This window comes from Pseudopipra pipra, chromosome 2 (genome assembly GCF_036250125.1).
Source record: "Pseudopipra pipra isolate bDixPip1 chromosome 2, bDixPip1.hap1, whole genome shotgun sequence".
NCBI classification, from domain to species: domain Eukaryota; kingdom Metazoa; phylum Chordata; class Aves; order Passeriformes; family Pipridae; genus Pseudopipra; species Pseudopipra pipra.
In genome coordinates this window covers 90,765,338-90,782,460 of record NC_087550.1, presented here as the reverse complement: position 1 = coordinate 90,782,460, position 17,123 = coordinate 90,765,338, and the positions used below count along the sequence as shown (strand labels likewise).

Genomic DNA, 17,123 nt, shown 5'->3' with positions numbered 1-17,123 from the left:
AATGTGTGGGCTGAGCTGAAAAGACAGAGGAGAAATTAAAGCAAGCAGAAGAGTCCTCTGTAATACAAGAGGTGGAGGAAATCCCCATGTCTGCTAAGATTTAAGTTGACGAGCAGATCTCTTTCCCTTCCCCCCCGCAGCCAGTAACCAGGTTTTTCAGGTATACTGACTGAGCTTGCGGGTAGGATCAAACACAGCTTCCACATGCTACAGTTAAAATTTACTGTGCCTAGGAGACAAATAAAGTATGCTAAATTTCCTGAACATTTTAATATTCATGGAAGGCAGAATAAAGCCAAATAAAAGCCCTAGAAAGTCTACACTTTACAGAACTTCCTATATATTTTGCAGATTGCACTGAAACCACGTGCTGATGCTGCCAGAACAATTCAAGAACTACCCAAATCTGTGTTTGACAGGTTCAGACCTACTGCAAAAGAAGGAAAATCTGACATGGGAAGCCTAAAAAAGATAATTACTTCAGCATGATATATGGAGGTGTTCCTGGGTAATATAGATGAAATTTCTTTCATTATTCTTTCAATAAAATCAGTTTGAAATTCAACTTTTACACTATCCTTAATTGTAGGTGCAAAAAACAGAAAAGATGCTATTGAAACCACATGCACTCTACTGTCCTCCCACAACTACTACTACACTGGCAAAAAAACTATTCTAGATAGACAACAGTATCTAGAAAAGCAGTCCTTACACTGTCATACCTAAAATGCCAAGGAGCCAGAACTGATTCTCAACTGTGCATAAACTTCTTTTAATCATACTTTTTTTTTCCACATATGTGCTTTTCTTGACAAAGTCCCAAGTCCAAACCTCAGAAAAGTTAACTAAACATATTCATAAGTGGCTTGAGTATCATAACTCAGTTGATTAAATATTTGGAAGAGTTCACCTGGTGGCTTTGAAGTGGAGCAGAGGACCAATTCAGGCCTCTGCAAGTAGTATTATACTCCTTGAGGATCTATCAGTAAAATGGTAACAATCCTTTAGCTAAAGCAAAGCCAAAAGATTCAAGATGGGAAATGAAGCTATAAACAGGAAGAGTGCAAAAGTTTACTTCTTGTACCCAAAGTTAGCAAACTATTACAACATCAATGTACACGCCACTAAATCTCTTTTCCTTTCTAACTTACAGATTTAGCCTTTAAGGTGTTCTGTGCACTTTTTCAAGCTCTTGATGCATATTTTAATTCTATACTTAAAGATCTTCCTGCATTCCAAGAAAATTCTTATTATTTTGCTTTGATGCTTGGATGTTTTCCAGATGAAGCTCTAAATTGAAGTTCAGCAGAAAAACGATCAGAGCACTACATTTCAATAACAGAAGCATTGAAAGTGTGGCCTTCAGTGTATTAAACTCATCGCTGGAAGCTACATATGAAAATATATTACCCACCTCAGAAAACTCTCCATTGTTATAATTTGGTCATTTCACACACCAATGATCAATCTCAGCCAAGCACATTCTGTAAGTCCATACATAATGATAAAAAATTAGACATACCAGAGAAAAATTAAAGCTCTTCCTTCATGAACAAGTTTATTCACCTAGTGATTTCATATAAAAATCACTTTTCTACTGCTTCCTGGTAGGAAGCTAAAGATCCATAAATTGTTGGTTATAAGGGTCAATGACTCAGCAATCTGCATTATGCCCACTTTGCAGCAAAAGCTGATATGCACAAAAAATGACTTTAAAAAACAATCTTGGAAGTATGCCCAAATGAAACTTTTTTTTAAAATGTACATTTATGACTACGAACTATAAATCATGATCTGTTGTCTAATTCTCCCTAAACTCAAGACTTCTACTTTCCCACTCCCTTTCCTTTACCTACCCCTAAAACTGTAAAAGTTTCAGATTGGTGATGCATACAAAAGCCCCAAAATCAGCAACTGTCAGTAAGTATATTACGGCACATCTACAAGCTGAAAACCCCAGGCTACATCTCAGTACAGAAGAACAAAGACTTTTCATAACAGCAATGTTCTGGAGAAATATTACAAAAAAGATACTATCCAGCTATCGGAAAACAGAAAAACCTAAATAATATTGCTACTGCTATTCCCCCAACACCCTATCACACTGGGATCCAGTGCTGAACCTCATCACACAATTCTCGCTACAGCAGCTCTCCCACACAGAAGAGTGGACAAGCAGAAGGAGGATGTGGCATAGTGAAGGAAAGTACAGTGTTAATTTCATATAATTCATCTTAGTCCAAAGCCAGTTCAACTGGTAAATCCTACCCCAATTTGGACCACAGTAGTATTCATAAATTCAGTTCAATTAAGTATTTTAAGTTCAAAATTAAGATTTCTCAAATACCAGGTTGCAGGTATATACATATGAAGGTAGAAAATGAGAACATGATATTCAACAGAATAACCTGTAAGGCACCCTGTACTTACTCCCACTCTGAACAGATACAAGCAAACAGACAACCCTATTTCTGTGCAACTACATGTTTAGAATAGTGAGTCAAAAAAACAATAACGAAAAAATACCTCCATCCAAATCCTATTCACAGCTGTTAATTTAATGGAAAGACTCTTCCAGCATGAAGAATACATGAGTAATAGCCTCCACGGGAACTTTAATAGCAGATCGTTAGACAAAGGGCTTCATAACACAGCAGCTGGATGCCATTCAGCTACCTGACAGACCCTGCACTGCTTGGAAAGAGTGCATTAACCAGAAGACATGAATCTCTGAGGCAATGACCAGTGCCCTCTGGTACTGCAAAGAGAGCTGAAGGGGGATGGGAGTAAGGAGGCAGATTCGAACGCTTTGAAAGAGGTATTAGAGCAGAGGGCTGCACAATGTAAGACAACGTACGATGATCAGTCACACACAGAAGCTGCAGGAATGTACAGATTTCTCCACAAGACAGTTACATTTATTTTAGCCTTCCATAAATTTACAGTATTTTAAAACAACTGCACTGAAAATGATACAAAACCAATGCTAAACATTCATTCATTACATTTCTCAATGTAAAAGCATTTTTTTTTTATTTAAGGCAAGGCATTTATTGAGTGAAACATGAGGGAGCCTGCTCCAATACCCTAATACCATTCTAGAACATATTCGTGGAAGAAGAAAGTTAAAAACAATTATACAAAAATCTTGTCACATTAGACAGGATACATTTTTTTCTAGTTTTATGTATTTTACTTTCTTTGCAGAAATATTTCTGCCATATGAATAGGTTACAGCCAACGCAAAAACATGTCCACTCACAATCAAGTTGTGTCCTAACTATCTACAAAATACCGCACATGGAAAAGGACGAGGGAAAAGATTAACAAAGCCGAAACAGAGGTGATCACCATCAGTTGAGAAAGCACAACAATCAAGGTATGCACCAACTAAATCAAAGGTTTTCTTGAATGAAGAGTAAGTATTTATAGACTCTGTATAATAAAATCTAAAGGTGCATTTACACAACCACCAAAATTGTGAATTATATTGATACCAGGTGCAAGTATTCTTACTGGGGTTTGGAGTTTTGACTGTTGTTGGGTTTTTTGGGGTTGTGTTTGTTGAGGTTTTCTTGCATCTAGTAGGCATCACAATTTTAGAAGGACAGCATCAGCAATTTAAACAATCCATTGAAATCCAGCTGCTTAACACTAGGCATGGCATCTTGCTAGCTAGGCACACCCCTCAAGTACAAAATACCAGTGGCAAGAAAATGGGACAGAAACACAAGCCAAGGGCTCCAGTCAGGCCCTTGGTGGCAGCAGGTGGGCAGCAGGCAGGCAGAGCTGATCTGGGGGGTGGCTGCAGGAGGTCACTGCTCTCCTCTGTCAGCACTGCCCAGGCAGACACAGAAGGGCAGTTAACTGATGATTATCTTGTTGATCTATGGTCTAGAGAGAAAGAGACTCCTCCCAGGTTTTTCTGTCACTGAAGTGACTTTATCATACAGCAAAAGGTGCTCTCTACCTTGACTCACCTGCATTTATGACTCACGGACATCAGATTCAGAATTGCTATTTTTGAAGAACAAAGCATTTGAAATTTTACTACCTGCTTAGCAAGCATAGTATAATGTACTAAACACTAAGCTTCTTCTAATGCTATGTACGCTCAGTAATGGTATGTATGCCATTGCTGCAGAAGAGTAAGTCAATGGCCATTAATTCAGATTGCAGTTATGTATGGTATCTTCTTTTAACCACAAGTACATCACTTATATTAACTCAAAGGAATCCAAATGACCAACTACTTAACCACTAAAATTATCCACCCGGAAAGAAGCAAAAAATAAAATAATTCAAAGAACACAACAGTCAAATCACAAGGGCAAGCAAAGACTTTTATCACAGAATATTGAAACTAGGTCTAGCTGCACCATTAAACAATCTATTATAGTTAAAACATGGGGGGTAAAGAGTTTTAAAAATTGTTAATTTCTATGATCTGCATTGATATACTTACCTTCAAACCCTGGTTCCTCCAAAACAGGCACTATAACCCTCAATGCATTTAAGGGATTTTCTTGCATTGCATTTTAGTTTTTCCTTTTTTTCATAAAATTTGGTTTTCTGTTTTAAATTCTAGGTTTTCACATTTTAAAATTAAGCACCAAATTAAATAATTCCTTGTTTTCTCCATGAGGGACTAACCTCTTTTCCCATCAACTTAAGCAGGCATTATATCAAGCACTGCCGAATCCAATCCTGCTCTGTAACATCTCAGTATTATCATTCATTAAACAATGCTAAACTATTAGCAGTCCCACGGACTTTATGGGACTGCCAACAGAGTAGTGTAATACACAATGTACAGACACAAAGTCTGTCCCTAAAAATAAGCTGGCTTTGAGTCAGTACAGAAGAAATTCAACATATAATTCTATATACATGTCGTGACAAGTAAAGAATGTGTAACTAAAAGAGTTGATCTCCAAAGTACCTGTGGTTCTTGTCTTGGAAAAGATGTACTTAGGGCTCAACTTCATGTTTTATAAGTAAGACATCCACTCTGATAGGAACACTAGCTGTACTAAACATGTGCTTGCATTTCCACAGGGCCACAGCAACACTGGGAAAAGCTGGGATACAAAACAAAGAATGAAATTTTGGCAAAGCTATGACATTCTATCTTCCTCACATTGCAGAGAGGAGAAAGGAATATCTGAATAAAATAAACATCCAGGATCTCCTGTCAGCAAAACAGAAAATATCCTTAAGGAATACAACCAAGAGTATTACAAGACAGGACTAACAGAGGAAGACACACATTGCCACAGTAACAACATTACACAGACTTTAACAGTTTTGTGCCATAGGAAGTCTATAACATTTCAGTTCATTACGATTCCCCATGCATCCCTTAAGAGCCTCAAAGCTCATAAAAATGATGTGTCATATTTTGATACTTCTGCTAAACACGAGCTTTGTTATTGCCAGCATTTAAACCCAATACAATCCACACAGTTCTTACTGAGATATCTGATTAAATTTCTAATATTCATGAACTAAAATTTTAATATTGAATGCTCAAAATGATTTAAATCTTTTGACGTAATGGAACATAAGTCATTTAGTGCCAAGTGGAAGGCAGATTCTTTATTATAGCATTAATTATTTGGGATATTAGCATTAATTTCTTTCTCTGGCGGAATTAAATGGAATTCAAAACAGTGTGAATTTATGAATAGTCCACAATATAATTATTTCTATATTATCCCTGCAGCACCAGCAGTAAGACTGCCTACAGACCTGAAAATGTAAAGGAAGAAGATTGATCATCAATATCTCTTTTACTCTTTTTTCTGAAAGACAGAAAAGGTGAAGCTCAGTATGTTTATACTCTAAATGGCTTACACTCCTTTTTGAGGTAAAAATACACATCTTTATACCTATAAATGCAACCTACATATTTTTGTATTCAACATGCAATGATTAAAGGAAAGCACACTTAAGCAAGATATACCGTAGCCAACCTCTTTTACAATTCAAACAAAAACATTCTTAATTAAAACCACAAAGCTGTAAAAATAGCAGGGACTTTAAAAAATACTTCTTAGCTTACATTTCTAAAGTTGCTACATCCACAGGATTTCAAGTTCTGGTAGGAAGGACTAATTAAAGATACAAACATGGTATGTTTTTTCCAGCACCTAAATGGTACGAATTTTTAATTCACTTATGTTACAGGTATAGCCAGACAGTATTGTTAACAAAAGTAATTCACAACTATAAATAAATACAACACCAGTCATGAAAAACTGTTCTTTGCAGATCATTTGAGTCAGTTACCAGAGCACTAGATATTGACAGACCACAATATAGCATAATAGTCGAGTACAAAACATGCAAAAATCAGTATATACAGGTTTTTGCCCAACTTTGCAGGACTTATTCAGTCTAGTTAAACCAGAAACAGCTGGCCAACTAAGACTGTTTATTTTTAAAGTTACAACAGCCGAGGTTACAAAGAAACTGAAGAAACCATCTGCCACTCATTGCCCCTGTTCACAGCCCAATTACACAGGTGTCAGCTCCTGTCCCTGCACTCCACAGCTGAACTACCATGGGGTGTTTGTATCATCACTGACTGATAGTGCTAAAACGAAATGAAAAAAAAAATAAATCAGTGAATAAAGGGCTTGCTTTCAACCTAAAAAATACTCAAAACCTATCCTTCTGATTTTGCTGATTTTTTTTCTAAAAACACTGAAAGCATCTAAAACATATACACCTTTAAGTGACCAGACAAAGTCCAAATACCTTTTCTTTTTATTGCTACCATTTGGCAAACAATTTTTCAATCTAAAATTATCAATTAAATTTTCAACCAACACTAAATGTATTTAAAATGAAAACCCAAAGGATACTTGTAAAAACAAAATGAAAAAAAACCCTGAACTCAAACCCCAGAAAAAGTCTGCATTAAGTTTTGCTAAGACAGGTGGCAGCATGCATTTGCAGCAGCCCAAGTCTTCTGTGGTGGAATCCAGAATCCTTGACATGTCATCATTCAAGACCTGTCAAATTTGATAACACTCTGTGTGTGACTGGAGGGACACCATCGATTCAGGGAAATGAACGTGTCGTTTGTTGTCATGACAGCTATCAAAATTCAGCCCGAGAGCATATCATAGAGCCACATATCTCTCATTCGGCATTAAAAGGTTGAAAAATACTTTCCTTGTCTTCATCTGAAACATCATTAGGATGTCAACCAAGAATTCAGCTCCCTTGGAACAGTGGTAGCCCAGGACGGCACTGGGAGCCAAGTCCAACACACAACAGATGTGGGAGAAACCAAGTGCGATGGACACACTGCTACTGTAAGAACAGGAAGGAAAAACCTTGCAGCCAAGGTACGCTGAGCATGTTCCTATTGCATTAAAACCAAGAGGTCAGTACGATCGATGCTTGGGACTCCCCTCCTCTGGTATTGGTGCCAGGGTTTGCTAAACAGGAGGCTTAATTTATTGCTGTTCCTTGAAATGTTTTATTAGCCCAGAATGCCCTAAAAAATTCAGAGTAATACACCAGTTTTACTCTCCACATACAGAGTAAGTTTTAACAGGATTTAGTGTTCCTGTTCTCTCCTAAAACTGTGAAGGGATGTGGTGGGTTGACCTTGGCTGGACGCCAGGTGCCCACCCAGCTGCTCTATCACTCCCCTTCCCACCCAGACAGGGGAGACAGTAAGATGGAAAACAACTTGTAGGTTGGGATAAGGCAGTTTACTACAGCAAAAGCTTGTGTGTGCAAAAGCGAAAGATAGCAGGGTTTATTCTCTACTTCCCATCAGCAGCGATGGTCGGCTACTCCCAAGAAGCAGGGCTTCAGCATGGGTGACGGGTCCTCAGCAGGCAGCCATTGGAGACAGTGAACGCCTGCCTTCCTGCTCCTTGCCTTAGCTTTTAGATCTGAGCTGACATCATATGGTATGGAATATCCCTTTGGTTAGTTTGGGTCAGCTGGTCTACTTGGGTCCCCTCCCAGGATCTTGCCCTCAATTGGGGAAGGAACGTTACAGCACTGATGCTGTGCTCAGTAGCAGCCAAAACACTAGTGTGTTATCAACACCCTGCTAGCCACCAATGCAAAGCACAGCACTGTGAGGGCTACTATGGGGAAATGAACTCCATCTCAGCCAGACCCAATACAAGGGACCACTCATGAATTACTTTATTTTACTATATAGTTAACTTAATTGATATACAAGAAGAATTATTTCAGGCAGGATGAGTTATAAAATCCCAGTATGTTTCATTTATAGTTTGTATGCTTAAAGAACACCACCACTCCTTTCTAAAGCTTCCCACTCTGCAAAGGTCTAATCTTATTTTGAAGAAAAGGTTCTAAAACAGTCACAGAGTCATAGAATATGCTGAGTTGGAAAGGACCCACAAGGATCATCAAGTCCTATGCAGGACACTGCAAGAATCACACCATGTGCCTGAGAGTGTTGTCCAAACACTACTTGAACTAAGACAAGCTTGGTGCTGTGACCACTTCCCTGGGGAGCCTGTTCCTGAACCACCCTCTGGGTGAAGAATCTTTTTCCTGACATCTAACGTAAACCTCCCCTGACTCAGCTTCCTGCTGTTTCCTTGGGGCCTGTCACTGGTCACACGACCAGGGGGACTCCATTTCCCCTCATGAAGATGTTGAAGACCGCAATGAGGTCTCCCCTCAATCTTCTCTTCTCCAGGCTGTCACAAACTTGGTCACAAACCAAGTGACCTCAGTCGCTCCTCAAAAGGCTTCCCCTCCAGACCCTTCACCATCCTCATGGCTCCCCTTTAGATGCTGTTCAATGATTTTTTTGAAAATAATATATATAAGGACAATATAGTCAAATCCAAAGAGAAATGAACTAATTTTTTTTTCAAAAGCTTACTTCTATTTTCTTAAAAATAAAACAGGTTTTTTAAATGCTGCTCTGCTAGCAGAACCAAGAATCCCACCCCAGCATGAGCAAAAAGCACCTGTTTTTGCTAACCCTCCTCCCATTCTCCTAGAGGGTCTGATGGCTCCTCCATATTTACACAGAGCTGATCTGGTCTAACTTGCAGGGAAAGACAGCCAAGAGACAGCAATCAGCTAAAAGCAGCTTCTCACTCTGTAAGAGGACATGACCCTGTGTCAGGAGGAGTGTCTGCAGCCTCTATCTTCTTGCTAAACTTCAGTACCTGCTTTCACACTCCTGTCACTTCTCTTTACTAAGGCCCTTATAAATACTGTACCACTTCTAAAATGCAGAAACTCCAAATGTCTCAGAAGTCTAAAAACTGTTTTTAGTTTATTACTAAATAAGTAATAAACTGGAGCCTGCTCATTTATTTTTAGTAGTTGATCCATCTCAGTTAATCAGCACAGCTCTGGTACAGCAAACACCATCCACATCACCTCCAAGCACCACACAATAGATATCTCTGAAGCGACAGAGGAAACCAGCACCCCACCTATCCAAATGGCACAACCTGCTGAAACACAACAGTCAAGAGTTACTATCTAACTATATTTCTCCAATTTTTAATTAAAAATCTTCTTTGAAATAAAGTTTGCATTTCATTAATATAAAAAAAAAAAGGAGATTGCCTAAGTTACTACCTGATTTTGTAAATACACCACACATATAATTTTTGTCTAATGAATTTGCAGCTATATTCTATCTGTGGTATATCTCACTATCTGTTTTCGTGTCTATTTCCATGGTTGTGTGTACTCTGCAGACACTATCTTAGATGAGCTGAGGAAAACTGGATCAAGTTTCTTCAGTCTAGATTAAAAACACACCTGTATGGCATTTAATTTTGCATCTGTATTTTGTCATGACTGTAAGAGAGAAGCAACACTTTTGAGAATTCGGGGATCTGCCAAGAGTCTCAGCATGTTCACCACACTGCCTGTTCCACTGAATAATCAATAGCAGTTACATATCACCGTATTAATACTTGTTCAAGAGATCAGGACCAAAACCAGTACAACAAATCTACAGAGTGAAAAAGCCTCTAAGCTTTTTTCTACTTTGTTTCTACAACTGTGATCAAATGCTGGCTATACCAGCATGCCTGAGCTTCCACTGTAACAGACGTTTTTCTTAGCATGAGTATTTCTAAAACTTTACTGACACCAGGGTTTTGTCCATAGCTGCATTAATTTAAAATGCAATAGGCTGCTATTCTCTAATCAAGATTTATTCCTCTGCACCTGAATTCTTAAAATTTACAATACTCTATTAAAGCTTAAAAACATACACTGACAGGCCACCTCACTGCACACAAAATTATTATTTGTGCTGGGTTTAAAATATGAACTCACTTCAATAAAGGTGAGAAACAAATTAATTTGTTGTGTCACATATATTTAATGGAATATAAAAATATGTATTTCATATTTCAATGCACATCCAATTTACTCATGTCATTAGCATTTATGAAACAATTAAGAATCCTTATGATAGGGGAAAAAAGATTATTCCAGGAAAAAAAACCAAACTCAAAACAAACAAACAAAAAAACAACCAAAAACCAACCAAACAAAAACACCAAACAAACAAACAAAAAACAAAACAAACAAAAAAACCCACACCAAACTTAACACTTGGAAGAATTACTTTACCCACCACTGAATGGAGCAACGGTTTAATTGGCAGGACACTGATGACTACATTACTATGAGAAAACTATTGGGCCTGATTAATTTGCAAGAAAAATTTAAATTGGAACTAGCTTAAACTGAAAAAAGCCTAAGACTCCTGCACCAACATTCATAAGTTTGCAAAGCAAAACAAACAGAAAAGTAATTTTTCGAAACGTATCGGGATCTCATGTATTAGCTTTTTCAAAAGACTGGACATTAGTGCACAGGTTAAATGATTAGTGCAGGCCTCACTTCTGTGCTTAAGGAGGAAGACACAATGCTATTTTCCAGATTACAAACACCATCCCAGCTCTCTCTGAAGGTCTTCTACTTCAGGAACTAATAAGAATTCTTGACTTTCACTCCATCAAAACTATTGTTCTGCAACACTTCTGTATACCTAGTAAATACACGAATAAAGGCATATTGCCTGTAAGTTTATTATTTCATTAGAAGCAGAAAGCAGCTCTCCTGCAGAGTGCCTCAACTCTCTGCCTCTTCAACACACCAGATGACCTACTTTGGGGGAGCAGTGTGTCCAGAGATGAGCACCCAGCACCTTAGGCCCGGTCTGACTAAACTAACCAAAACAGGGCAGCATCCGGTTTCACAGCTTTCAGCTATCTAAAAACTCCTTTGAACACCTCTAATAAATCCACACCAGCAATCCTCCTTCCTCAAAACACAGTGGGGATGGGAGGTTGGGAATACCCGCGTCTTAGAAACCATCAGTCTCTTGATACAAACAGAAAATATTTTTCTAGAACAATCGCTTTGGATTCAAAGTTGCCTTGGTTTGGATTTCAAACCTGCGGCAAGTAAGTTGATACAGCACCTGTCTCCATGAGTCTGGAAGCAGCTTTTATGCTCAAGGAGCATGAAAAATGCAGATACTCCACGTAGTTTTACTGCTGCTCAAGACCACAACCAGCAAACAAAGCTATCTGGGTATCACTTTTTGAGTCATTCCTGTTATAGTTTCTACTATAACAGGAAAGCCATGAGCGCTGCAAAGGATTAACATACCAACAGCAACACAAGGCATAAGAAACAAAGGCTGGAAAAGAAGCAGACGTCACTGGCCTCGTCTCTCTTTAGCTAATAGAAGATGCGAGGTGACACATAAGAGAACAAACACTTTCCTTATGCTTACAGATTGCTAGCCAGAAAGCTAAAGAAAAGAGAGGAAGAGGAGATAACAAATACCCTTTCCACTGTGTTAAGAAGGCAAAGGTTGAAGTTTTAAATTTATCATAATACAGTAATAAAGATGTAATAACAAGGATCATCCAGACAATCAAGGACTAACCCTGCTGTTGGTTTCAGAAAAATATAGCAAAAAAGAGTTTGTGTATCATGGTATCACAACAGCAATTAGAAATGTCACCTGGTAGAAGTAGGAGGCAAATGCAATAGCTAATGTTGTAATGACAGAACAACAGCAATAAGAGCTAACATTATAGTGAATCTGTATCTGTTTCATGGCCTATATAAAAATATTTGCTAATTACAGCCTTGCTCTTCGTGGTACAGGTGTCTTCTATCGCTACATTTATTCACTGTTCCCAAAAGTGACATCTTTTGTCAAAGTCGTAAGAAGAAAGTCAATTACAAAGACAAAGCGATCTGCTTAACTCCTTAAACTGACATTGGTGAGATAGAGGATTTCAATTTCCAGAGTTGTGAAATCAGGCAACAACATTACTTTACTTCAGAGGTTAAAATCCTAAAAATTAAAACACAGTGCCATTAACATCATCTATATGGTGCTGACTGCTTCAGATTCCTAAAAAGCAGTGGTAAAACAAGTACTTTCAAACAGAAATTCTTCATAATCTCCTACCCAGTGAGCCCTTTCAAATTCCTCCATATTAAGTTCCCAGTCCAAACTCCCGATGATACAAACCACGCGTGGTTAGGCCATGAAAATTTGTTTTTACAAAGGCCACTACCGCGTTTCATAAAAGCAAGTCTAATTCTCCCACGTTGAGCGTCTAGAACAGTAGCAGTATGTTCCTCAGAAACAAAAATTGCTTCACGGGAAGGAGAAGAAACATTGTTCAAGCTAGAAACGTTTTAAATTCTTCCCGACGTTAAGTCACCATTCAACTTTTAAAGTAACAAAAGGTTTCACTTCGTGTAACAAAAACAAGGCAAATCCGAGTTAAACGCTGCACGGAATTCACGGAATAACCCTGACGCACGCAGAGGGACACATTCACTGCAAAAAAAACAACCGTGGGTGATGTTAACATGGGAACTAGAGCCGAGAGGCACTCACGAATAGCCAGTCGCAGGTCAGACCTGAATTACAAATCTGAATCCCGATCTGACAACCTCATCTGAGGTGGGCCACAGCGCCTACCCTGCCACCGAGGGGTAGCTGTTAGCCTGGGCACATTTTTAATTAAAAACCAGGACGAACTCCAGTAATTTTCTTCCCAAAACACCCAGGGATGCGCTTCACTGAACAGTCAGTACCAAAGGTGTAATTTTGCCCTACAAAGTGTAATTTTACCTTCATAGCCTTTCTGCCATCGACCGGGGCCATAGCGCACTGCGCTCCTCGAGAACACCCCCGGCCTTAGCTCTACTAAAGTCGCAAGTCGGGGATGGAAAGAAAAAAGAACCAGTCCGCGTCCCCTCCGCAGCCCAGGGTGCCCGCCCGCCGGTCCCCGTGCGGGGCGGCGGCGCTCCCGCTCTCGCCCGGGAAACTTTCCGGTTGCGCCGCGCTCCGGCCGGGAGGCGCTGCCCGCCTTCCTCCGCCGCTGCCCCCGCGGTCGCCGGATACGCCGTCTCCATTCTCCAGAGTCCCACAGGGGGTGGGGTGGGGGGGTATCCCGGCCCGGCGCTGCCCCCCAGCCGAGCGGCGGGCGGCACAAAGCAGCGGCTGTCACACACACACAGGAGCAGCAACTCGGGAGGATGAGGAGGAGCCGCCCCCGAGCCCCCCCCGCAGCTGGACGTGGCACACAAACACCTCCTCCCGCTCCGGGCCCCCCGTGACGCCCCCGGCAGGTACCGGCCCCCCCGTCCGCGAGGTGGCCGCGGAGCCTCGGCCGCCCAGGTGACACCCGCCCTCCCCCGCTCGCGGCGTCCCTTCCCCGCGTCGCCCCCCGTGGCCGCCACAAGTTTGCGGCGGGCCCCGGCCCCCGCCCCGGCCCCATCCCCGTCCCGCCCGAGGCCGCGCTCACCTCCTGCCGGCCGGCGGGGAGCGGAGCGGGGCGGGCGGTGGCGGGGAGGCTCCCAGCCCAGGCGGGCTCCGCTTCTTTGTCTCCTCGGTGGCGCCCGCTCGCTCCCCCCTCCGCTTCCCTCTGCCCTTCCCCGGGCGGATGCGGGCCGCGTCCTCCGAGAGGGGCCGGCTGGCTCCCCCCCTTCCCGTTCCTCCTCCTCCTCCTGCGCTCTTCGCCGGACGCGTCCAAGGCCCTGGCCCTCGGCAGGGGCAGCGACGGCGGCAGCTCCGCTCCCTGCCTTCCCTCTGCCTGCTGCGCCCGGCGGCGGCGGCAGCCCCTCCCCCGCGAACCGCCCGCCCCCCCGGCACAGGCACAGCCCCCGCCCTCGCCCTGCCCTTCCTGCCGCTGCCGCTGCCGGGATCGCGCGGGAGGAGCTCCCCGGGTTCTCCCTCGCGCGGCGGGAGGGCCGCTGCTCCCCGCCCCACCGCAGGAAGGACGGGTAGGGACGGCCCGGGCGGCTCCTTCCCCTCTGCGGCAGGACCGCTCCGGGACCGCGGGGCGGGGCAAAGGGGGCCCTGCCCGGCAGGAGCGCCCTGCCACCTCCTCTGTCCCTTCACGGTCCCCTTCCAGCCGCGTGAGACCCGGCACTCCCGGGGAAGCTGCCCCGCTGGGAGCGGGAGCGCCCACGGAAAGTACTGGCGAGCGCTTGAAGAACTGGGGATGGGGGGGCGTGCGCGCCCCTGGCCGGGCCGGGGGAGCGCCCCGGGGCGGGGCCGCGCCAGGGATGGCCCCCGAGCTGCCACGGACCAGGGCGCGGAGCCGCTGCCTCTGGGGAATTTCCAGCCGCGGTATCGGGGCGCCTCCACCGCCCCTCGGCCGCGGGGCGCCCGCAACCCCCGCTGTTCCCGGCTCCTCTCTCCGCTCCCGCCCCGGGACGAAGTTTCAGCCTCAGCGCCCCGCGTATCAACGGGGTCGGTCAGTGGTTGGTAATCCGGGTGCTCGGTATGTACCTGCTCAGGTGTTGTGCCCCCGTGAAAGGGCGGCGGGGACGGCAGCCACCCCAAGCCACAGAATCACAGAATATCCTGAGTTGGAAGGGACCCACAAGGATCATCGAGTCCAACTTTTAGCCCAGCACGGGACCATCTTAAAGAGTACATACCATGTGCCTGAGAGCGTTGTCCAAATGTCGCTTGAACTCTTATCAGGCTTGGTGCTGTGACCACTTCCCTGGGGAGCCTCTTCCTGTGCCCAACCACCTTCTGGGTGGAGAACCTTTTTCTACTATCTAACCTAAACCTCCCCTGACACAACTTGAGGTCATTCCCTCGGGTAAGCAACCCTTTTCTTCCAAAATAGAGCCTCATACCTGGGCTTATGGCTGGTCCAGGCAGCCCCCTGCACCCCTCCATGAATGGATAAACATGGCAGGCAGGAGACCCCATGGTCACCCTAGTCTCCAGTTGAATGGCCACTGTGCCAGCCAAGCCATTGACCTTGGGCCTGCCGGCCCCCGTGCCTTCCCCAGGGCACACTACCCCCTCCAGGAGTGTCCCTGGGCTGTGGGAAAAGGGAAGGATTATCCCTCTGGAGTAACCTGGAGAGTTCGAATTATAAACCAGTGCCTGTGCTGTGGGGGTGGTGACGGGAAACTGCTCAGAAACGTTGTAAAACCATTAACCCTTCACAGCCTGGCAGCTTCCCGGAAGAGTAGGCTGGCACGTTACCCATATTGCTTCAGCCTCTCCTCAGGAGACATTTCCTGGCTTGGGTGCCAAGGCTAAGCAACACCACCTTTTCCAAATCCAAAATAAAGTCAGCAGCCCCACTGTCTTATTTTCTCTGACCAAGCCAAAGCTATCAGGGAGATCTTGGGACAAAGACTTTATACTCTCTAAATATGATGAGTAAAAAATGTGTGCTTGGCAGTCTTTCCATGCTCCTGCTTAAAATAGCTTAGAAATCCTCAAATAACTCCCTCTTCCCTATGTTAACTTTTACGAATTCTTGCAGCATTTAGATGATGGTTTGGGAAGCCCCAAGCACCTTCCACATGCCTGTGAGATAAACCTGAAAGGGAAATGCGGCCACTTTTTACTTCCAAAAAAGACTTGCATGTACCTCAAGGAGGAACAGAAAGCCCCTTTCCTGTCTTTTTTGTGCATGCATTTGACTTCGACTGAAAGAGGTGTTAATCTTCCTTTTGAAACAATAATCTGACCATGATTTTTTAGAGCTGGAAAATATCTGGGGTCCCTGCTGGCTCTGCCTCACAGCATGGTCAGGCCTCACTCCAGCCTGCAGAGGCTTAGGCTGAATTTAAATGGAATCGGTCATCCAAGGACTTTCAGATAAAAGTCTCTGTTGTTTCTGGAACATAATGCACTGTGGGAGTGATAAAGGAGAGGTGAATTATCCCGCTCTCCTTTGCATTCATAATACACAGATTTCAGTCTCAGTTTTGTCCCTTCTTACCACACCCTTGCGAACAGTAAACCCTCCACTTTGTTGTTTTCCATACAGTGCTGTTGAGTTGAGGATGTCCAAGGAAAGGTGACATGAACCCTGCAAGGTTCCCAGGCTAAGTTAGACCTCCAAAAGTGTTTGAAACCATAAGCCACTGAGTGAGCAGTAGATCTCAAAGCTTTCCAGATATCTGAAAAAAAATGATAAAGCGCACCTAACTTCAGCAGATTAATGCTAATAGGATTTACAGAAGAAGAATGTTTCAGGGAGGGATTTGGATTAATACATTGTCTTCAGGCAAAGGACTAATTTAAGGACTCTGAAGCATACTGTTGTTAAATATATATATGTTATATGTAAATATAATATTACAAAGCGATCCATTAAAGCTGTTTTTTTCACACACTGTGGCTTATGATGAGCAGAAGACACCATAGAAAGGGTTTCCAAGAGTTTGTATGTTGAAAGATATTTTAACTGCCTATCTGCTGAACACATCCTTCCCAGCAAAAGTGACCAAGATGTTGCCCTGAATAGTATTTCAAAACATTGAGCCTACTGAAATATTAATGTACGGCTTTTGAAATGTCATAATTAGCTGTTATCTCTGGAATAACTGTTATTAAGGAGAGCTAACTGCTTGTGATTTGAGTGAGAATTACATTCTAAATATGAGAAGATGATAAATTTGGGGGAATCTGTACAGAAGTGAAAGCATTACATGATGTGGCAGGCACACTGTTTTGTATAAAGAAAGTAAATATGCAAAGCATGCACTTTTGCATATGCATAAGAGTGGTGCAGTCCTTAGAAAATATATACACAGGAGAGAAGAACAGGAATATT

General features: G+C 42.9%; 1 protein-coding gene across 3 annotated transcripts in view; it reads right to left on the bottom strand.

Moving 5' to 3' along the window:
- NCK2 (NCK adaptor protein 2) overlaps positions 1-14,147 on the bottom strand; it is an 84,003-nt gene extending 69,856 nt beyond the window's left edge. For all 3 annotated transcript variants that reach the window (XM_064646373.1, XM_064646371.1, XM_064646374.1), the window contains exon 1: positions 13,833-14,147. The gene's annotated coding sequence lies outside the window, so the exon portion shown is untranslated. The remainder of the gene's footprint in view (positions 1-13,832) is intronic.
- Positions 14,148-17,123: the final 2,976 nt, after the last annotated feature.